Genomic DNA, 22,724 nt, shown 5'->3' with positions numbered 1-22,724 from the left:
AGGGAGGGAGGGAGGGAGGGAGGAGGGAAGGAAGGAAGGAAGGGAGGGAGGGAGGGAGGGAGGGAGGGAGGAGGGAAGGGAGAAGGAGGGAAAGGAGTCTTGCCATTTCCCACCCCCTTCAGCTCTCCCCAGGGCTGCTCGCTCAGAATTAGGCACATGGCAGGTTCTCATTAAGCATCTGTGGAACTGAATTGCACCATCTTATCAAGGAATCGATGAGGAAGCATTTGGCGGGAGTAGGGGCACCTTGGGGATCAGAAATGGTCTTTTAAAGCCTGGGGAGCCCCTCTTCCTGGCAAAGATTTCCTCCAGCCTTTAGATGAGTTTCTTTTCAACACCTTTCCCCTGCCTCTCTCAGATGGGCCAATTATTTCTGATTGCATTTTACTTCATTCTGCCTTTTCCTCCACGAGCGGCGGGCAACAGCCTGGGCAGTCTGCGGCCGGCAACGGGCCCCCAGCGAAGCGTGCACGGTGTGCAGCGGCCCCCGCCAGCACGTTCTCACCGGCCTGCTCTTCCCCGCTCACTAGGGATGGTGGGGAACGATCTTGGGTGGGTTTTCTCTCTCTGTACTTCCTCTGCACCACGGCAGTGGGAGGGAGAAGGGGCGCAGGGGGAAGGGGCAGGCTGGGGAACTGCTTCAGCCTCCCTGGGCCACTGTTCGTTCCCTCTGGGGCTGCGAGCGCTGCGTGCAAGTAGACTCTGCGCAGCCCTGGCCCTTAATAGGGGCTCCGGGTCCGGTCCTGCCGCATCCTGAGACTGGGATGCTGCTGAGGCCGCAGGAGGAAGGCACCGTGCGAGCTGAAAAGGCTGCTCAGGGTTCCTTAAACACGGCCCTGAGACCCACCTGCCCGAGGCCCTGCTGTTCCCCTGACCCAGCACCTCCGTCCGTAGCTGGGGATCTGGGTCCCGTCTCTTCCCTGCTTGACAGCTCGCGCTAACAAGGGGACCACAGACCCAACTGGAGGGACAGGGAGGCCCGCGGGATTCAGGCAGGGTCCCAGCAGGAAACAGATGGTGGCACGCAAGGTGGTTAATTCGGGGAGGGTTTAATACAGGGCTATTTACGGAGATGTGGGCAGGGTGTGAGGAAGCTGGAGGAGTGGGGGCCTAAGGGTCGAGGAGGCTCCATCGCCTGAACTGGAAGCCAGGATTGCTGGTGGAGGAGGAGGTGGCAGAGGTCGCTCAGGTCCACGGCGACCCCTCCTATCCTCTCAGTACGCTGGGGGCAGAGGGCGCGGGACCAGCTGCTGTAGCTGCCTGGGTGGCATCCGGGGGACACAGAGCAGGGCCAGAAGGACAGCAGACAGAGAGCTCACACAGCCCAGAGCATCACCGAACCCAATCAGCTCCATCTCCGAAGCCGGGTCTCCTGGCTGGGGCTCTCGAGCCCCTGGCCCCCACTGACCTGGCAGCAATGCCCAGCTGAAGGACCCTCCCGCACCCTGATTGCAGGGAGCACCCCCAGCCACCACATGAGCTGAGCCCCACACTCGGCCGGGGGGTGGGGACGCCTGCATGAGCTCCACGTTGGCAGAATCCCTGCTGCGGGCTGGGTAACGGGTGTCAGGATTTGGATAAGACCCTGAGTGATCCCCTCCCAGGACTCGGTTTCCGCACTTGACTCTCCGGGGTGGTGCACCCATCCCGCTGCCCGGGTCAGGGCCTGTGGCTCCAGGGGCCGGGATGGGTGCGGGAGCCACGGGCCCGATGGGAGGAGGGTGAGGGGACAGGAGAGGGGTCGTGGGCTCAGTCTGAGACGCAAGGACGTGGCTGGAACTGCAGAGGGAGCTGGGGGGGGAGGGCGGGGGGAAGACCCACGGAGAGGGGGATCAAGGGATTCAGTGGGAGGGAAACCCCGCCGTGCGGCGCAGCGGCATTTAAGGGATGAGCAAGGAGAGGTGCTCACAAAGGACACAGAAGCTACCAGAAGACAGATGGGGCCCAGAGCCCACGAGCTTCCTCTCACCTGCTTACCCGTCAACCCTCCCAGCACCCTTCACCACACAGCCCCTCCCTGAACACCCAGGAACACCCTCAAACCCCCCATCTTTACAAAAACGGAGAGGCATCTCAGACACCAAGGGAGAAAAAGACGCGAGAAAGGAACTGGCCATTGGTCCCCAGGGTTGCGGGGACACCTGCGAAGACCCAGGTTGAGAAGTAAGCCACGGGGATGGGGGTGGGGGGGGCAAGTGGACGGCCCTGGGGCCGCCGGGGAAGGCCGCAGAGGCTGTGGGCGCGCAGGCGGCGAGCATCGGCGACAATACACTATGGTTGTGAATGGGAAGAGAGAGAGAGGAAAGGTCCACATTTTGCCAAACGGGGTGTGTGTGTGTGTGTGTGTGTGTGTGTGTCTGCAGTCAAAGACGGGAGAGACTGGAGGGTGTTTACAAGCCGAGAGGCTGCAGATGCCGAGCGAGGGCATAATTGATTAATTGAATGAGGAGAACACGGTCTCTCTCCTTTGTGGGTTCCTGGTCTGGTAGGGAGATGAGGATTCGAACCGACACCTCCACTAATGGGAGACGTGCCGTAATTGAATTACAGCAGCCGTCTGGGGTATAGGAGGCGCTTCAGGTGCCCATACACCTGACCCTGGGCAGAGAAAGCCCCCTTGCGGCCCAGGGCCCAGAAAGCACTTGACAACTGTCCCTATAGGCAGAGCACGTGCGTTAATTGTGCTTTTAACTTTCAAAGTGCTTTTATATTGATTTTATTTACTCCTCAGGACCTAGCATTTGTCACGCTCTGCTTTAGACACCAATGAGCCGCTTCATGTAGCAGGAGCTAGAGGGTGAAGGCTCTGGAGGCCAGAGCACATGTCTGATTCTCCTCTGTGTCCTGGCCACATAGTAAAGGCCCAGAGAATGTTTGTTGAGTGAATACATGATGGATGGATGGATAGATTGATGGCTGGATGGGTTAGTGGATAGGTGGATGGATGCATGGATGGATGAATGGATAGGTGGATGGATGAATGGATAGGTGGATGGATGGATGGATGGATGGCACCATATGTTTGATAGGAAAGCTCTGTTTCTCATCATGCGTGTAAACTGAGGCCCGGTGACCAGGACTGTGTGTGGCATGGTGCCAATATTTGGAGGCATTAATGCTTGTCTCGTGACAAGGATGACAGTTTGGTTTCAGCCAGGAGTCGGCCATCTAGGGTCCCCAGAAAGAGTCACGGCATCCTTCCTCCTCTTCACTCCCTCTGAGAAAGGCGGTGGAGCTGGGTTTGGGCTCTGTGACCCCTGTCCAAGGACCTGTTGACTCTGGAACCCTCGGGGAGGCCCCGGGCAAGACAGAGCCCGTTCCTGGGGATGGCACTCAGGGTTTCATGGGGTGCCTCCCCGCTATTGTCACTGCCCCCATGCCTGTCTCGTGAAGGCCAGTGCTTCATCCCGGCCTCCAGCATCTCTCCGTGAGCAGGACCCACCTGAACTCCCGTGCTTTCTGACCTCTGTGCCCTGGCTCAGGTTGGGCTTCATTCAAAATGTCTACCCCGTGCCCACCCCGCACGCCCGTCCCATGCTCAGGGTCACCTCCTCCAGGGAGGCCTTCCATGAACACCTGCGGGGCTCCTTGCCCCTCTACTCACCCTGAGGGCTCCTGCCAAGGCTGGTGGCTGCTTGATTGCCTATGTCCAACACCACGCCAACTGCCCACGGCCTGGAAGCTCCTGGAGGTGTGGTGGGGGAGGGGCTGCACCTCATCCCTGCCCACACCTTGGTGGTGCCCAGGGTCGTGAGGTCCGGTCTTGCACTTGGCGCTCGGCACAGGTGGAGTGAGGCTGGCGTAGCTGCAGGTGGCTGTCCTGTGTCCCTCCAGCTGGGCGACGGACAGGACGTGGGCAGGGATTCCCTGATGAGGAGCTGCTCCTGCTTCCCCACTGTCGGGGCGCCTGTCTCCGTGGCTCCCTGCACATCCCTGTCCCTGGTATTTTTAACTCGGCCCAGCTTTTCATCAATCCTCCATGTGTGGGGAGCAGTAAACAACGATTTGAGAACTTGACTAACTAAAACACGGCTCTAGGGCTGTGGAGAGAAGCCTCTGTGGCTGGTCTCATCCCAAGGCCATGGGTCCTTCCGTCCCGGGTCACCCCTGCACCCCTGTAAATGCAGGACAGTACTGCATCTGGGCCCCGGGAATGGCCCCCATGCACACCCCGGCGGACCTGTCCGTGCCGCTCTGCTCCCCACAGAACACAGGAAGGAGTCCTTCCTTCTCCCGCTCTCCCTCCTCCCCCTCTAATGGCTTCAAGCCTCAGCCCAAACCCCCAGGCCCCAAACAGTCTCCTCTGGGCCTCCTGGTCTCAGAGCCCCTGGCCCTTTCCTGCTCCTTGTCCTGCCAGGGAGCTGCACGCTCAGGGACAGGACGTTCCCTGGCTGCTGAGGGTGCTCCCTGAAAACAAAAGTCTTCCTCCCCTCTGTGGGAAGGAGCCCCTGTAAACTGTAGTCTGTCCCACAGAGACAAAAAGTAGGTGCTCAATAAATGTCGGGGAGCCCCCCCTCCCCACGCACAGAAGAGGTGAGGCAGCCCATTCTCCTCGGGAAGCGCTGGTTTTGCAGGAAAACAGAGGATGTGATCACCCTCCATACATGACCTCAGAGACGCCCCTAACCCTGAAAACACCTACACCCCCCCCCCACTGGACTGATGCCCACACCAAGCGTTACTTCCACAGTTAGCAGAAGGGAAACTGGCACCCAGTCCTACCCTCCACTGCCCAACTGGTACCTTTTGAATGGGTGTCTTGAACCCCACTGGACCTCAGTGTCCACATCTGTAAGTTGGGGCTAAGGACCCCTGCTCTGAGCTGCCCCTCTCGGGCTCCGGCAAAGCTGTGGGGCTGAGTTGGGAGGCAGAGTCTGGAAGCCAGGACTCGGTTATCACCACTCCTACTAATTGCTGTTATTACAATAATAAGGAATGTGCCCCCTGACCTTTGGGGTAATTGAGCCTCTCCCAAGGGTGGGGGAACGTCCCCGCTAGACCCCCCCCACCCCTCCTCAGAGCCAGGCCACCTGCTTGGGGGAGGCCAGGCGATGACTGGCCAGTGGGCCGGCCTGCGGGCACCCCGGAGCCCCTGATTGTCACGGAGCTTCCCCGGTTCTGCACGCCGCTTCGTTCTGCCCGCGATCGGGAACACTGTCTTGAACAAAGCGTTTGGCCACGTTCCCAGGTTCCACATCTGCCGGCCTCCTCCCAGCCCCCCTCGCTTGTCAAGACAGAAGCTGGCAGGGAGGGGTTTGCAAACATGAATCGTGGCATTTATTCCTATGTTCCCTGGCCCCGACTTTGTAAAAACATCTGCGGTGACTCTTCCTAGAGAGAAGGGAGGCTGCCGGTTTCCTTCTCCGAGCGGTGCCGGGGAAGCAGCGGAGCTGGAGCTGAGCGCTGGAAAGCGTGCCGTGTCAAGACCAGCACAGGGCTCGGGCTGCGCACTTACCAACTCATCAGCAAGGGGGAGGACCATGACCACAGAGCAAGTGAGGAGAGGGCCCAGCAAGGCAGCCCAGGGGGCCACCGGCCGGGGACAAGCCACCAGGAGCCTGTGGCCTGCGGGGAGTAGGCCTGTGCAGATACACGCCCTCTGAGCCAGAGCAGGGCTGGCCCACCACTGTCGCCGCAGCCGAGACCTGAGCACCCCCCCCACACCTGCCCCCTGCCTGGAGGTGGTTATAACAAAACCCAAAGACCATTGGGACCCTGGCGCCCACTCCCCTCCTGCGTCCGGTTCTGGCCCCTTTGTGGCGCCTCCAGCCCTCCCCGTCAGCCCAAGGCAACCCAGGCCGGCAGTGAGGGCCCCCAGTCCCCTCCCAGGTCCCTCCCAGGGCCGGCCAGCCTTCCTGCCCTGATGCCATCACCACGCTGACCACTGGCCACTCTCTGCTTCCCACACACTCGTGAGGTCCCACCGTCGGGCCTCAGTTCGAGCTGTTCCCTCCACCTGAGGACCCCTCCTCAAGCCTGTCACTTGTCAAAACGCAAGCCCATCCTGCAAGGGTCGGTCTGAGCCAGATGAAACACAAAGGCCAGGCTGTCCCTTTATCCATGGGCCTCCAAGGACGGGGAGCCCAGAACGTTCACCTGCAAAGCAGAACTGGGGGCCAAGGCTGGACCTTCTCCTGGGTGCCTATGGTGGCCGAACTGGGACCCCTTGTCCAGATTCCAGCCAGGCGAGTCTGCCCTCGGCGAGGCCCAGGGAAGTGAGCTCCCTGTTGCTGGAGGAAGCTGGGATTCCGTCAAGGGAGGGCTATCGTACAGAAGAGCACAGACAGACTGACACACTGTGGGACCCGGGCAGGCTGCTGACACCCTTCTGAGCCTCAGAGTCCTGCCCTGCAAGGTGGAAATGACATCGGGACCAACCCCGAAGTCCACCTGGCCTAGAGTGCCCAGGAGAACACCTCTGACCCAAAGCCCCCAGCATGGCCTGGTCCTGAGCTGGACGGGAAGCCCTCTCCCACTGGCCGAGCTGCCAGAGGGCCAAGGTGGCCCACACAGGGCCTGAGAACCTTTCTTTGGAAGGCTTCCCATTGGAGGTGACCTTGGGGATGGGCCTTGAAGGGTACAAATGAGTTTGCCAAATGCAGGGGAGGGGGAGGCCTTCCCAGCAGCTCGACAAGCTCGAGCCAAGGAAGGCCAGGGCGCCAACGTGCCTGGCTATTTTGGGAGCCTTGTCAGAGACCCGGTGGAGTGAGGGGAGCAGCTGTCCCTGAGGCTGAAGGTCGGAGGGGCTGCCCAGTCAGGGTCCCGAATGCCAGGCCGCTGGGCAGTGTCAGGGCGTAGCCTCATACAGGCCCTGAGGAGGGGAAGGACAAGGTCAGAACCTTAAAAAGTTCCAGCGACCACTGTGGGAGTGGGTACAGCAGGCACAGCCACCGCTGGGCCCTGAGGGGAGGCGAGGAGAGCAGAGGGGGACCAGGCCTGGGACCCGGAGGAGGGCCTGCAGTCAGCAGCCCAGAGGAGAAGTGGAGGTGATTTCTGGCCCTGGCCCCCCCCCCCCCCCCCCCCCCCTCCCTCCCCCTCCGGGGCCCCCCCCCCCCAGCCCTCCTTTCCCCCTAAGAAAGGGGAAAAAATACCGCCGCCCAGGGAAGGTCTGCGTTTGGCTAAGGTTCAAGCATGGCTGGAGGAATCCAGGAATAGGTAAAGGCCTGGAAGTTTCCAGAAGGCCTGACTCTCCTCCCTCCACGTCTAGCTGGCCACTGCCCCAGCCCCCGCGTCCCCTGAAGGGCAGGAGAACTGCCCCGCCCTCCGCCCCCGCCCCCCCCCCCCCCCCCACCACCGCTCTGGGCGGGCCCGCGGCGCCCCCTGCCGGCGCAGACGTGCAGCAGGAGGGGCCGGAGCCAGGTGGGCGCGCGGGTCACCCCCTGCTCCGCCCCGGTCACCCCGTGTTCCTCCGGGCCGGGTGCGTGTGTTTCATGAAAGGATGGTATGTGTGGCAAGCAGATAAGAGGGGAGCCGTTATTAATGAAAACAGGTGAGGGGAAGATATTCATTATCATTTTCAGCCTAATGAAGCCTGTTGAAGGCTCTCTCCGGAGTGATAAATCCCCCTCGATCGAGCTCTCCCAGCCATGGAGCCACAAGCATGTCATAACTCATGTCACGGGAAGAACACCGCTTCTCCCGAATTTTCTCAATGCAGCCCGCGCGGGAGGACAGGGAGCGTGGCTGATAACAAATTTTGGAAACACAGAATTTCACACCTCATTGCGTGAGCGTTAAGATGACAATACATTGAATTCTTTCCTCCCAACTGTCCGTCCGCATCTCCTCCCGGCAAGCGGCGGCTCCTATGGGCCTTGCAGACCTCCTGGGTGGGATTGGGGGATACGGCCCAGGGCTTGGTAGGCCTGGCCAGGGGTGACCCCGCGGCTCCGGGGCGGGGGATGGGGGGGCGGTGACAACAGAGGTCTTGGTCTCTCCAGTCACAGGGTCTGCAATTGTGTGCCGCGGGAAGGCACCCCAGGGCCCCGTGGAGCTGTTCTCCCCCTGCCAGGCCCCCATGGCGGCCCACTGCCTTCCAGTTACTGCTCCTGACGTCCGTTCCCAGCAAGCTCAGCCAGGTGGCTGGATGTTCTCACCCCTCTTGGGAGCAAGCAGAGACAGCTGCATGAGACAAAATCCAGACTGCAGGGCCTGGTCAATAAGACTTCCCATCACCCCGCTGCAAAGCCCAGCCAAACGGCTCTCCTGGTGTCATGACGGCCTAAGGTCCGGCCACCCTGGCTGGAGGGGCGCACAGGAGAGGTGCCCCGGCTGGTCTCAGATGCACCCGCATGTGCGGTAGGGCAGAGAGCCGGAGAAGAGAAGTCAGAGGCTATGGGATCCTGTGGGACAGGGAGGGAGGAGGGAGGAGGGAGAGGAGAGCCCACCGCCCGGTCCTCCCACTCCGGCCTGGGATCCGCCCTGCCCACCCCCAAAGTGTTCAGGGTCTCCCCACCTTCGTCCAGCCCCCCAGGTGACGCATATCCCAGCTCCCTGACCTTCTCTGCACCAAAGTGAGCATATTTCTCGCATAGTTCTGTTCCCAACATGCCGGGATTTGGGGTTCACAAAGGTCATCTTATCCCCCTGCCCTGCTGGGGCCACCCAGACTAGAACGAGGACAGAAACTTTTGCAGGCCTCCCCAGCCCCGTGGCTCTCGGGTCCTCAGCTGTGGCTGGCAGGGAGGACAGACATTCCATTCCGGGAAGGAGCCAGCTGGGAGGGGTAAGAGGCAGGACAGGGACAGTCGCCGAGCCTAGGGCAGGTGGAGCCACCCAGAGGCCTTGGCCAGTAACTGACGCCCGCTCTCACCTCCGGGAGGCTCTGGACCAGGTGACCAGGTGAGGACAGGGAAGGGGGCCGAGCCTCGGCCCTGCCAGGGGCATTCCCGCCTCTGGCACCCTGCGCTGCATCCCAGAGCCTGCCCGGTGTGCACTCGGTGTTCCCGGGGGCGGCACGGATGGCGGGTGTCACCTCTGGTTCTTCCTGTTGCCCCTCTGGACTGAGGGTCCCGGAGGACAGGAAGGATGAATCCAGACGTGTCCTGACTCCCCGTTGGACACCAACATGGTGGTGACGAGACAGGGCACCTCGAGCAGGAGGATGGGGGCCTCTGCAAGGACGCGTGTGTTGGATGGGCTTTGAGGACTGGGTGGGGTGTGTAGAAATAGGAGCGACTGGAGTTGTTTTTCTTTCTCGAGGCAATGCATGCGGTTTACAGACAATTTGGGAAAAGTCTGAAAGTTGAGAAGAAAACCCAGTCATCCGTGATTTCTCTACACAGACAACATCCACAGGGCATTTCCTTCCAGTCTTTTTTCTGTTCATTTTCCTTGGGTTTTGCTTTGCTTGCCAGGGATGTGACTTCATCTGTGATCTTGTTTCTCGTCAGTTCTCATGCAGAAATATTTCCCTCTGTTTATATAAATGTAACAGAGACACAGTATCCACGGCTACCAAATTGCAGAGGCAGCGCGGGCACTGTGGTCGCAGCTGGTCAGGGACGCTTCTCACTCGGGTCGCCCCAGGGGGAGAGCCACACTGCCCCGGAAGGGCACTGTCCTGGCATCATCTTGTTGAACAGTGTCTTCCTGTTTCAGATGGATTCCTTTCCATCGTTTTTTCTTTTTTCTTTTTTTAAGATTTTATTTATTTATTTAAGAGAGAGAGAGAGAGAGAGAGCATGAGCGGGGGGAGAGGCAGAGGGAGAAGCAGACTCCCTGCCGAGCAGGGAGCCCGACGAGGGAACTCGATCCCGGGACTCCGGGATCATGACCTGAGCTGAAGGCAGACGCTTCACCCACGGAGCCACCCAGGTGCCCCTCAAATCGTTTTTTTTTTTCTAAAGACTTTTTATTTATTTGACAGAGAGAGACCCAGCGAGAGAGGGAACACAAGCAGGGGGAGTGGGAGAGGGAGAAGCAGGCTTCCCGCCGAGCAGGGAGCCCGATGCGGGGCTCGATCCCAGGACCCCGGGACCATGACCTGAGCCGAAGGCAGACGCTTAACGACTGAGCCACTCAGGCGCCCTCCAGTCGTTTTTCAAAAGTAGAATCTCTCTGTCTAAGATGATAAAAATCTTTTAAGGGGAAACCAAGGAGGGCTGCTTTGGTGGGGGGTGCTACCAGTCATGCGAATTTATTTTAGAAAATTTAGAGAGACAAGTACAAAGAGAAACACACAAATCACCAGTGACCTCGTGGATATTAATATACGCCTGACCCCCATGTGAGCGTGTGTGCGCACAGCCACGTTTATGGAGAGGAGACGTTTTGAGCTTCATTGGCCAGCATTCCGTATGCGGTGATATGTCCCAAGGCTTCACTGGTTCTGGAAGGTGAGGCCGTCAGGGCGCCCGGCTTGCTGGCTGCCGGGGCCCTGCCGGGGGGCTGCCCACAGGTGGATCCTGTTCTCCCCCGCTTCGGACTCTGAGCCCTTGGCCCCCCAACCCTCCAGCCTCAGTTCCTCTCGGTTTGGGAGGGGGGGTGCAAACTCTAGCCACGGGAGCCGCCATCGCCTGGGAAGCTGGAGATCAGCTCAGCAGCCGGGCCACCGCATGTCTCCCCCGCCCCCTCATCACCTGCACGGGCCCACAAGGCGGGCACTCACCTCTGTGCTCCCACTGCTCAGGCCAGAAACCTCGGAGGCATGCTGACCACTCTCCTCCTCTCACACCCCACATCCAAGCTATCAGCAAGTCACGTGGGGTTGCTTTTCAAAATGTGTTCAGAATCCAGTGCTGTCTTCCCGTTTCCAGGCTACCACCGGCGTGAGCCCCCAGCCACACATCTGCATCCAAGCGATGACCTCTTGCCGGCCCCCCCTGCTTCTCCCCTGCCGGGCAACAAAGCAGGGCCCTGTGTGGTCTGGCTCTTCCCTATAACCTGACAGCCCTTCTCTCCTGCCTCTTTCCCCTCCCGCCACACTGGTTCCTTACTGTAGCTCAGGCCGCAGGAAGGCTCCTACCCCCGGGCCTTGGCACAGGCTCCTCCCTCTGCTGAGCGTCCTTCGCCAGATCCCCAGCTCCCTCCTTCACCTACTCCCCGGGTCCTTCTCAAATGCACTTTCTCAGTGATTCACCACCTTCCACGCTTCGTTTCACCCTTTCCTGCCAACAAAGCCTCATAGCTCCTCAGATGCTCACAGCCGCCCCACCAGTAAGCAGGCCAGGGGTTTGTTCCTACTTCCTAGGAAGGAGGAAGGGATCGGATTTGGCTGGGCATCCACCAGGCACCACATCCATGGCTCCTTTGGTCCCCGTGTTGTGTAAGAGGGAAGAGATTCACATCCCTTCTTCCATTGTCTGTTTTCCCAGGACCCTGGGGAATTCTGGAAGGCCAGGGGAGCCCCACCCTGGCAAGCAACATTTCCAAGCCTCCTCCCCGCCTCCCAGGGTAGGTGTCAGAGACGGTGTGGGCACCTGAGTGGCAGCAGCTGACAGAAAGCTGGGGTCCCCGCCAGGCCCCTTTAAACAGACTCGAGCCACCGTGTGAGTTTGCCCTGCGGTGAGGAAAGCCCTGCCGTGGGCGCGGGCCCAGACTCCTGAAATCCTTCCAGACCAACCACGTCATCACGGCGGCCCTCGGCATCTCGTGTCCACTTCTGGGTCTTCGGCCCTGGGGTCGGGGCCCGTGCCCGCGGGGGTTGGATCCACTGGGCTGGATCAGGACTGAGGCTGCCTCCACCGGCCCTCTAGCTCTCACACACCTGGGCTCCGGGTAAGACGTCAGCTCAGCACCCACGCTCCCTTTGTCCCTTTGAACTGTGGGGGTGGCATCCGAGACGGTCGCCAAAGGGGGCGCCCCGTGGGGCAGACAGGGGTCGCAGCGTTGGCATCGGCTCTCCAGGGGAATTCGGTGCCCACCTCGACCCTCAGCACCTCTCCCTGGGGGAGTCTGGCTCTGGAAAACCGCCAGGATCTTTCTTCTCTGGAAGACCCATGCAGATGCCTCCCTCCGTGTCAACCCAACACCAGCCCCCGCCCCCTGCGGCCTTGGTGATGGTGGGCCCCAGCGCCACCTCCAGGGGACACTTACTGCGCACTCGTACCTTGTGCCAGGCGTCCTGTGGGGGCTTCACCCGCATCGCTGACCCCACTGCCTGACAGAAGGTCCCACGTGTCCAGGGACAGAAAGGCTGAGAGGGGGTAAGGGCCTCGCTCTAGGGCACACAGGCCAGTCCGTGGGGGAGCCGGGACGGAAACCCACAGCAGCTATGGGGCACTTAGTCCGTCATCAGCCTCCTCCCCCTTACGGTCACCCTGGAGTCGGGTGGCGGTGGGACGGGGAGACAGCCGAGCCTCACCGAGCACCTGTCCAGGAAGTCATATCACCCGGGGTCTTCAGGAGCTGCTGCCCACCCCTCCCCAACCTCACAGCCTGCCCCTGCACCCTGGCCTCTTTGTGCCGCAACGACACCAGTAGAAATGAAGCCCAAAATGAGCCAACGGGATGCCAAGCCCAGGCACGGAGCTGGTAAGGGCAAGGGATGGGCTGGGAATGGAAGCCGCTGATGGGGCCGAGCTCCCTCTGAGCCCAGATTCCTCCTCTGCAGGGCGGGGCGGTGGGGGGGGTGCAGCTTGCAGCCTTCCTCCCCGAAGGGTTCTGAGAAATTGTGTAGACGATCGGACTCCACCTTTGGGGGTGACCCATGATTGTCAGAGACCAGCTCCCTTATGTGGGGGCCACTGAAGTCCCGCTCAGTCTACATGGGCCCAATCAGACAGACGACCTTTATCAATCCGTCCCACACACCTGGTCCCGCCACTGACCACCACCAAGAAAGGGGCCTACAGATGGACGGGCCTGACTGCGGGCCTTGTTCCAGAGCGACGGTGCGCGGCTTCTGACGGCCGCCCGTCTGGCCCCAGACAGCAGCCCTCCTTGTTCAGGGCCTTGGCGGGCCTTGGGGGCCGTGTTGATCTTGGAGGACTTGCAGGCACTCACAGGGCCCCAAGTGAGGTGCTCCATGGCTGCCTGATGGAAATTATTTTATGGTCCATGTAGGTGTTGGGCAACTCCCATCCTGCAAATATTTCCAGGCTAAAAATACCATGGTCACGCTCCACAGCCGAGAACTTTGGGGCCCAGGGTAACAGTACAAATCTCAAGCCACACACTCAGCCAGGCAAGAAGGAGGACTTTGTTTTCCTACAATTTGACTCTACTAAGGATCCATCCTGTTGGTGGCAAAAGCCAACCCTCAGTTCCGCGTCCCCCAGCCACACCCGATCCCCGAGGCCGGGGACTTGGTGATAACTTAGAGACTCTCCGTATCCATGTGCTGCCCACCTGCCCCCCACTCTCCTTCCACCTCTGCATCTGAACCTCAAAAGCCTCTTGTGAAATTCAAAAGTCAAGAATTTACTTCTAAACAGTACGGCAGCTCCCCTGAGAGTTAAATTGGAGGCCTGTGCACTGTTGGTGGGAATGTGAAATGCTGCTTCTGCTATGGGAAAAAGCACGGCAGCTCCTCTGAGAGTTAAACATAGGAATGCCCTATGTCCCAGCAATTCCGCTTCTGGGGGTACACCCCAAGGAGTTGGAAGGAGGGACTTAAAATAGACACGGCACACCCTGTTACCGGGGCTTTATTCACAGTAGCCCGGAGGCAGAGGCAGCCCGAACGGCCATCTGTGGTTCAATGGGACAGCACGGGGTCTGTTCGCACCACCGAATATTCTTCAGCCTTACAAAGGAAGGAGATGTTGCCACCTGCTATGACAGGGGCAGACCTCGAGGACGTTACACCGAGGGAAGCAAGGCAGTCCCAGGACAAAGCCTGCCTGATTCCACTTGGATGGGGTCCCTGGGGTGGTCAGGTCCACAGAGACAGAAGTAGAAGGGGGTGGGGGTGGGGTGTCGGAGGATGGGCACTTTTGTACGGGTCTGGAACTTCTGTTTGGGACGACGACAGAGTTCTGGAAATGGATGCTGGGGATGGCCACCCACACAGTGAATGCGCTTCATGCCACCGAATAGAGCTCTTTTTAAGCTCTTCTTTATGTTATGTATATTTGACTACGATAAAAAAAAAAAAAATCACCCCCCCAAAAATTTACCTCTTTCCTCCCTCTTTCGGGCTGTGTTGTGTGTTTCCTATGTCGGAACTGTGGAGGCAGAAGTCCCTGGGGTAGCGGTGTTCAACCCAAGCGATTCTGCCCCCTCAGGGGGGACATTCAGCAGTGTCTGGAGACATTTTTGGTTGTCACAAAGGGAAGTGGGGAAGTACACTATATGCTACTGGCATCCAGAGGATAAAGGCCACTGCAATGCTCAGCCCAGTCCCCACGACCGAGAATGATCCAGTCTCGAAGGTCAACAGAACCAAGACTGAGAAGCCTTATGCGGGGCCGGGGGGGGAGATCACGGAGAGTTAAAAACAAAACACTAAAGGCTTTAAAAACACCTTGATTATCTCCTCCTCTGTGCTCTGCTAAAGAAACAAAGTATTTTCTAAGGGGAAAAAAAAACCCCATAATCTTATTCTTGTACTAGTGAAAGTCAGTGGCCTCTCACGGGGGCAGGGGGCATGCTGTGTTCTTGTGGGGGCTTCTGGTGACCCTCGCCCAGTACGCTGTGATCTCCGTGGACCAGTGCCTGCCCACCCTGATCCTCACTACGGCCCCCTCCCCAAAACCCACCTGCACAGGGCCTGGCCCACCCCCAGCGATCAGCAGTACCGATGGCCTAAATTGGACCCCCAGTGTCGGCCTCGTTGCCCACGGGGGGAGGTCAGTGAGGGACACTGGATCCCAAGGTCAGGGAGCACAGCCCAAAGGCCATCAAAGCCACGGATGAGAGAAACGGGAATTAGCAGTCACCAAAGAACACTCTTTCCCCACCTTCCTCCTTCCCATGGTAGGCACCGCTGTGAGCCCAGGTTGTTTCTCACAACAGCAATTTGTGTAAAGCTCTTTGTGAGGACTTCATTGACCCACATCACCAGGAGGTCTGGAAGAAGATGTCAGGATGTCACACATGGCTGGATCCAGGAGCAGGGCGGGTGTCAATGGGGCGCTCCCTCTGCCTAACCGCCTTTCCTTGCTGCTCAACCCTGCCCACCCTGGGGCCCTGGCCTTGTTCCTTCCTGAAGCACATGGCCACCTCTGGGTGTCCTGGAAGATGGGGCAGCCCCCTCCCGCTTACGTCGTCTCCATAGCTCGTGATTGTCCAGGGCATCAACGATCCCCCGTCTCCCTCAGTGCGGAGCAAGTCCCAGCCGGACTCTGATGGGTCTCCTGGGCCACATCCTTACCCCTGCAGGCGAGGTGGGCCACCCTGATGGGTACCGAGAGCGCCCCAAAGGAAAAGACAGTGACAAACAAAACCAGACCATCTCCCCAACCCCGGGGCCAGATCCCGCCAGCCCAGCAGAGACAGGGGTCAGCCTGAGGGGTTTTGCCCCAAACAGTACTGTGACTCTGTGCCATTGTCTGGCCAGTGACCTGCTCCAAGACACAGCCTAGCCCTCACTTTGCTGGTACCTCACACTGCCTCTGACCCCTCTCCCCTTTGGCTGCTGGGAAGCTTAGCCCCTGCCCTGTGGCCTGCCGCAGGGGTCTACGCTGGTCCTCACGTTGGCCTCTAGGTGCTGGCTCCCTTCCCTCTGCCCTGACTCCCCAGGTCCCAGCCTCCTTCTTCTTTTTTTATTTTTTTTTTTCCCAGCCTCCTTCTAAGTTAACTTGATGTTTGGGTGTCACTCCATAAGCCATTTTGAGGCCATTCTGGAACGGAGATGGGGAAGAATTAAACAAGGCGGTCAACAGTGTCACTGGTGTGCTAGCTGGATTTCATCTCAGTTCGTAGGTGAGGTCAGTGAGGGACACTGGACCTCAGTGAGGACAGCTGAGGAAAGCCTGTTGTCCCGGAGTTTCAGGGCAGACAGCCTGGAAAGGGCTTTGGCAGGTGTCTAGACGGAAGGCAATGCCCTCGGGGCTGAGGGGCTCTGCCGGGGCCCGGTCTGGTGCAACACTCAGACCTTTGACCCATGAGCCATCAAAGCCATCTTGGGACCTGAGCTAATATTGAAAGAACGAGCAAACAGACGGGTAAGACTTCAAACCAGCACAGAACCTTGTCGCCGGTCTCTCTCTGAGTCCCTCCTGCTGTTCCAGCCCCACCTTCGCCCACCTCCACCTTGGCAGCATGGTCAAGAGCCCCCACTCGGGACTTTGGCAAAAATCCCCATCCGTGTAACCCTGGGGGCCAGAGCATTCATTTCCCACGGCTGCCTTAACAAATCGCCGCCAACTTGGTGCCTGAAAACAACAGAAATGTATTCTTCAACGTTGCTGGAGGCCAGAAGTCAAAAATCAAAGTGTCCGCAGGGCCGTGCTCCTTCCGGCCGCTGGGGAGGATCCTTCCTGCCTCTTCCAACTTCTTCTGGTGGTTTCCGGCGTCCTCGGCCTGGGGCTGCACGCCTCCCTCTCTGCTTCCCTCCCGACCTGACCTCCGTTCTCCTGTCCATCCTCTATGGGTCGCTCCTGAGGACACCTGGCATAGACCGAATATATAAAGGGACAGTGGCCAGACCACATACAGAAACAGAACTCTGGGCCACAGCCTGCCACAACCTGCCCAGGAGCTCCACGCCTTGTCTCCAGCCACGGGCCCAGGAAGCCAGGCTGCGGTGCGTCGGATTTCCAGGAGCCCAGCAGGCCACCCCTGGTGACCATCCAGGAAGCTGAATGATGACTTCTCTGGCAGTCAGTTCTGAGCGGTCAGGACACAATCAGGAACTCACAGCTGCCCTAATGTGTGTCCACCTCCGATTTAGAACCAACCAGAGAAAGCCACACGTGCCCCCTAATAATCACACAGGATGCCCCACTCCCGGGGAGCCCCCTCCAGCTTTCCCGGCCATGGCTCCGTCAGGGTGCACCTGTGAGGGCTGCCAGAGAAAGCAGCCTTGCCTGACGCCCCGTTCGAGCAACTTCTGAAAAAACAGCCTCTGCTTTTCTCATTGGGTTGGTGCCACTGGATTCCGGGCCCCACCGAAGAATCCAGGATGATCAGGATCCTTACCTTAGTGACATCTGCAAAGACCCCTTTTCCCCCATAAGGTCACAGTCACAGATTTGGGGGGTTAGGACGTGGACACACCTTTTGGGGGGCCCACCATTCACCCCACGACAGCAGGGAACCTAGCCATGCTCTGCGTCTGCTTCTGTGGCGACGAGCGGACCATCACAGCAAGACCTGACCCCACTGGGCTGCCGTGGCAGTTTCATGGATGTGTCCTTGGGAAGGCCCTAGACCTGGTGAGGGATCAAGTGCTCAGTGAGGGTCCGGCATTACTGCAGAGTGGGGAGATGTCCCCCCTGCAGTGATACAAAAGGCAGATTAGGGGGGCACAGAGGCTTCTTTTCAGTGGTGGAAATGCTCTAAAATTAGATTGTGGTGATGCTCGTACAAATCTGCAAATTTACTAAGCACTATTGAATTACACACTTAAAATGGGTGATTATTATATATATAAATTCTGCCTCAATAAAGCTGTTAGAAGAACAAAGCAGGCCATCAGGGGCAGAAAAGGCCCTCTGCGTGATCCTAGTTTCTCTGAACTTCTGCAGCCCAGGGGAAGAGAGGCAGCCTTGGCTGCTGGCAGGAGGGTGCGTAGGACCCGGCCCGTTCCTTCCGGAACGTCGCTCATGCCGAGACACATGGGGAGGGAGGTCGTGAAAATGTGCCCTTCTGAGGGCCTGAGTCAGCTCACTTGGCCTCTGAAAAACAAGTTTGTCGTTTGGGGATCCCCCAAAGCCCCTTTTTCTTCCCAGCTGCCCCCATCCCACCTCTGCCACTGAGCTGCTGTGTGACCTTGGGCAAGCTGCATAATCTATGCCTATTTTTCCCCAAGTAGGGAATATTAATAATAGGGGAGAATCATTAAAAGCCCATCTGCCCAGAGCACAAGGAGCCCGATTTACCATGTCACGCCCAGGTCTTGCCTGCTACCTTTGCCAGGCCGTTCTACCAACGGGCAGCACCTGCTACACTTGCTCGGGGGACGGCCCTCCACCTCCTGGCAGGTGTCCCTTCCCCAGAACTAACTGTGGACTTCCTGGCTTCCAGCTGGGCTGGGCACTGGGACTCGGCACGGCCCCGAGCCCCGGGGTGCATGGGATGGGATGGCCATGCTTCCTGCCCTGCTCCTGTCTGAGGGGTCAAGCCTTCGCCCCGTAGGTGAGACACGCACATGACACCGGGGCACTGACAAGAAGGGATTTGGAGATTCTATGAACATCCCTGGTTTACCTTTTTAAAAGTTCTCCAAATCTTAAATGGTGCTTCAACTGGGGAAAAGGGTCGTGGATTAAAAACAGGGAATGTGGAGAGAAAGAATGAAAGCAGGGAAGATATGTAGCATATGTTGAGAAGACTCGCTCACGTGGCCATGAACTCCTGTCCCCAGTGACCCCAAGGCCATAACTGTGCAGCTGCGGGCAGGTAGGGCAAGTCGGGGGGGGGGGTTCAGTTTTCTCATCTGTGAGTTGGGATGATAAGTAGCCCCTTAAACTAGTCCATGCACACGAATGCTCACAGCAGCCAAAAAGAGATGGAAAGAACACAGGTGCCCACCGACAGATGACTGGATAAACAAAATGTGGTCCATCCACACAATGAAATACGGCTCAGTCGTGAGAAGGACCGAACCGCGGCCCGAGCCGCACAATGGATGGAACTTGAAAACACGCTGAGCAAAAGAACCACGCACCAAAGACCGCAGGCTGCACGGTTCCAATTGTATGAAGCGTCCAGAAGAGGCAAAGCCAGAGACAGCAAGCGGCCTGGTGGTTGTCAGGGGCTGGGGGAGGGGAACAGGGACCCTCTGCTTCCTGCGTGGGGGGGTCTCCTCTGGTAGCGATAAAAATGTTTTGGAAGTAGGTTCGAGGTGATGCTGTGCAACATTATGAACATGCTGAGTGCAACTGAAAAAGGTTCCTTCTATGTTATGTGAATTTCACTTCAATCAAAAAAAATAAAAATAGTCCCTCCCCAGTGGGATGCCCGTGGAACCCGGTGAGCCCGGTCCCCATGGCGCCCAGAAGGCGCTGGCTCGGTGCTGGCTCTTACCGGAGCTGTTTCTCCCTGGCACAAACACAAGCCCGTAGTTAGCAGCGGCCACCCGACGGTGGAGGGTGTTCTTGGATTTCCGGTGTAAAAGGTGGATTTCATCCTTGCCACGTGAGCCCGGTCCTTGGTAAAACCTGGGTGGTTTCTCCAACCAGAAACTGCAAGAAAGCAGCCCCCCGCAGCGACATTTGCAAGCGGGTCATGCACGTCGGTCGGCAAGGGGCGGCACCGGAGGGTTTTGCTAGGAACAGAGAAAGCGCCGGGCTCCTCGGCGCCGCAGGCAAGCACAATCACACAGCGGCTCAAAGACCGCTGCCTTCGAGGTGATTCCATCTCTGGGGAAGCAGGTGGGAACTTGCTCAGAAATGTGTCACTAACAGGTGGCCGAGAAACACAGTCCCTCCGTTAATTCCACTAACTCAACTCACCAGTCCAGGCGTGACTTGGCTCAGGTTCTTTATGTTGGGCCAAAGGGATGCTGGTGATCTGGGCCCTTCTTCTTGGTCTCTGGGTGTTGGGTGTATGGCTATGTTTATATGAAGACATGTCGATGCGGCAGATACTCGGCGGTAAACTAACAGGGCTGGGGTTTTCAGCAATGTAAGTTTTTTAAGGGAGTGTAGAAGGTATTGAGATGTCCAAAGATGGGACTCTCATCATGGCCCTGCTGCCCCGAATCCATCAATAGCTACATTGCAGCCTTTGTCGGGAAGGGTGGGCAGGTGACCGGTTTTGTCGACAGTCAGAGTTTAAGATTCTCATCTTATAGAAAAATCTGGAAAGAAATGGGAAGCCGCATTCGGAGCTGCTCTGCTCTCCAGATATAACCTGGGGGGATCCGGGGGGCGGGGGAAGGAGGCTTCGCAGGGGCAGGAGGGACCCCCTGGCTTTCTAACTCAGGGTCAAGTTTTTATTTTTATTCAGAGAGAATGTGAGGGACATGCTACAGAACAAAAGACAAAAATGCGGATAACACAGGCACTTTTCATCTGAGCGGTCACGGTCACGAGTGGCTCACACAGCCGGCTGACGTGGAAGCGAGCCTTTCAAAGCTGCGTACTTGCTCCACAATTTAAGAGGGATCCCCGCCACACGCAATTTTTGTGCATTTGATTTAGAAAACTTTGGGGGACAGAGGAGGGGAGGTGTGAGTGGGGACACAATCTCAGCCTCCGGGCCAGCATTTAAAAAAATCAAGTCTCAGAACAAATACGTGCTCAGAGTTTTCCTGATCACCTCCTGGCCCATGTGCCTGGGATGGCGGGCAGAGCCTCCGTCCCAGCCGCGGTCCCACCACGCTGAGGCTGACAACAGTTGGGTTATTTAATCCCCACTTCATTCTGCAGAGGCTTTAGGAAGGCTTAGGAAGTGACACCAGAGCAACCACATAAATTAGAAGAGGAGGGAAAACAAAGTGGGAGGCGGGTGAGTCTGGGCCTCGGGGTGTCTGTGCTGCGCCGCAGCCCCCCCCCCCCAGGCGGTTTAGCCCTGAGTCTCCCAGACAGAGCAGAGGAGACGTGAGGGTTTTCCTGCAGGCAGCTCAGCCTGCCCCCCCCCAACCCTGCCTCCTCCTTGTTGTGGGGGCCACAGGCGCAGCTCCCACCACCTGCTTCTTCTGCAGCTGCTTCTAGACATCTTCCTCCCAGCTGGGGGGGCGGGCGGCATCCACATTGGGGAGGACAGGGCCGGCCTCAACTGTCCCCAAATCCCCCATGCTTAGGTGTTCGGTTAGTGTTTGATAAATGCACGAGCGCAGGGAACTAAGAAAATTCACTTCTCATCATCGGGCCAAGGGTGAAGCTGGGAAGAAGAGAGCCACCCACCCCCACCCCAGCACCACTGGCCCAGGGCTCGGCTCTGGTCACTCACCCCCTCTTCAGAGGCCTGTGGGGACGATTTCAGCGTGTCTGCTCACTTGTCCACACCAAAGACGTCTGCGGGCCACTTTCCCCCAGAGTTTGAACCCGGGCTCTGGCACGCACTAGCAGTGCGACCGTCCCAGGATACTAAGGCTCTCTGTGTCTCCATTTCCCCATCTGTGCAATGGTGATAAGAGGACTCGGGATATCCTCGCAAACGGGCCCGGGTGGGCGCCCCACATGCAGGAAAGCGTGAGCTCGGGGTTGGTTAGCGTTATTATTATTACAACCTAGAGCTAGCCCCATGGGGGGGAGGGGAGCAAAGAGGAATGGGGGCTCGCTCCGGGAGCTCCGGGAGCTCCGAGAGCCGGCCCCAGTTCTCACCCTGCGTTCCAGGCCCTCGGCTGTCAGCCAGGTGCCTGCTCCTGGCCTCGTCTCCCATATGAGCCCTAGATGTGCTCGGTCACAGCACCAGCCGAGTCCGGGGTGGGAGGCAGGCACGACTGTGGGGTTACCGTGGTTGCTGTTGCCCTCTGGGGCCCACGTGCTCTGGTCACCGGGAGCCCCCCACCACCGCCCAGCCCCGGGCGCCGAGCAAGCATTTCCTCTGGGCAACGCCCCCTTCATGGGACAGGGCAGTGTGGCCACCGGCAGCGTGGGTGCTGAGGAAGCCTGCTGCCCTGGCCCTACCCTCCTTCACAGACGTCTAGAGTGGGGTGTAGACAGCGCAGCGGGGTGTAAAAGCAGAGAGGCTGAGGGTGGAGGTGGTCTCCGGAGAAGCCTCCAGAAGGGGTGGAGGAGCAGGCTGGAGAGACAGGGAGGAGGGGGTGAGGCAGGGAGCAGCAGAGGGGTGCCTCCCATGGGGCCTGGCCCCGTGCTCGGCTGGCAGCATGTGCTGGGTAAATGTTTGTTAAGTGGATCGAACGGAATTGTATCAACAGAGAGCACAGGGCACGCAGCCTGGAAGCTTTCAGGTTTGCTGCGCCTGCCTTGAGTCTGCATTGTACTTCTGCTCACCTTAATGGGGTGCAGCGGATGCATAAATGGCCCCTCATTACTCCAGCAGCCCCCACCCTCATGGACCCCACAAGCTCAGTGCCCAGCCTCGTGGTGGGGTTTGCAGGCTGGCCTGAGATTCTAGGGGAGGGGGCGAGGGAAGCAGGAACAGGGCGGTGGGTGGGGAGGCACCGAGGATCCCCAGATTTCCATCAGGGCCATGGGGTGGGGTGGATGCTGAAGAAGCAGGTTGGGGGGTGTGGGAGAGAGAAAGAGGTTTTAGTGGTGAGATGAGGTTTCCCAGGAACAACCAAGGGGTGCACAGGTGGTTGGAAAGGGAAGAGTTGAATGGAAGGTTCCAGAAGGGAAGCTTGGGGCAGGGGCTGACGTGGCCAGCGTATAGAGCGGGACGTTGACTGAGCCAGAGTCCACACCATCCATTGCAAGGGGCAGATGCATCGGGTGAGGAGGAGTCAGACGGGGCCAGCATCTGGCTTGCCAGACGGGAGAGGATTTGTCCCCCAGTAGTAAAGCCATGACCAGAAATTTCCAAAGGGAGCTGAGCACTTGACTCTGTAGTGAGAGCCTGAAGGAGGGGGTGGGGGCAGCCTTCTGGAAGGAGAGACAAGTTTCACTCATCTGTTCACTGACTGCACACTTCCTGAGCACCCATTATGTTCCAGGTGAGGTCCAGGGCACTCAGCAGTGACCACACAGTATGCCCCCCTCTGGCTCTGTGGCTCATGCATTCTGCTGGTCAGACCAACGGGCGGCAAACAAGATGCGTGAGTCAAA

General features: G+C 58.7%; 1 long non-coding RNA gene across 3 annotated transcripts; it reads right to left on the bottom strand.

Annotated features, from left to right (window-relative positions):
• Positions 1-17,343: 17,343 nt before the first annotated feature.
• On the bottom strand, positions 17,344-21,089 carry LOC112822684 (uncharacterized). Of its 3 annotated transcripts, none has more exons than XR_003207759.1 (4): positions 20,944-21,089; positions 19,503-19,849; positions 19,075-19,409; positions 17,344-17,723 (listed from the first exon to the last, which is right to left on the bottom strand). It is a non-coding gene; the product is annotated as an uncharacterized lncRNA (long non-coding RNA). The 3 variants fall into 3 exon arrangements; XR_003207760.1 differs by having other exon boundaries at positions 19,075-19,232; XR_003207758.1 differs by having other exon boundaries at positions 19,075-19,849.
• Between the last annotated feature and the right edge of the window lie 1,635 nt (positions 21,090-22,724).

Source organism: Callorhinus ursinus, unplaced genomic scaffold (genome assembly GCF_003265705.2).
Source record: "Callorhinus ursinus isolate GAN/ISIS: 27379988/994484 unplaced genomic scaffold, GSC_fseal_2.0 scaffold8, whole genome shotgun sequence".
In the NCBI taxonomy this organism is placed as follows: Eukaryota; Metazoa; Chordata; class Mammalia; order Carnivora; family Otariidae; genus Callorhinus; species Callorhinus ursinus.
This window is presented reverse-complemented; position numbering and strand designations above follow the sequence as displayed.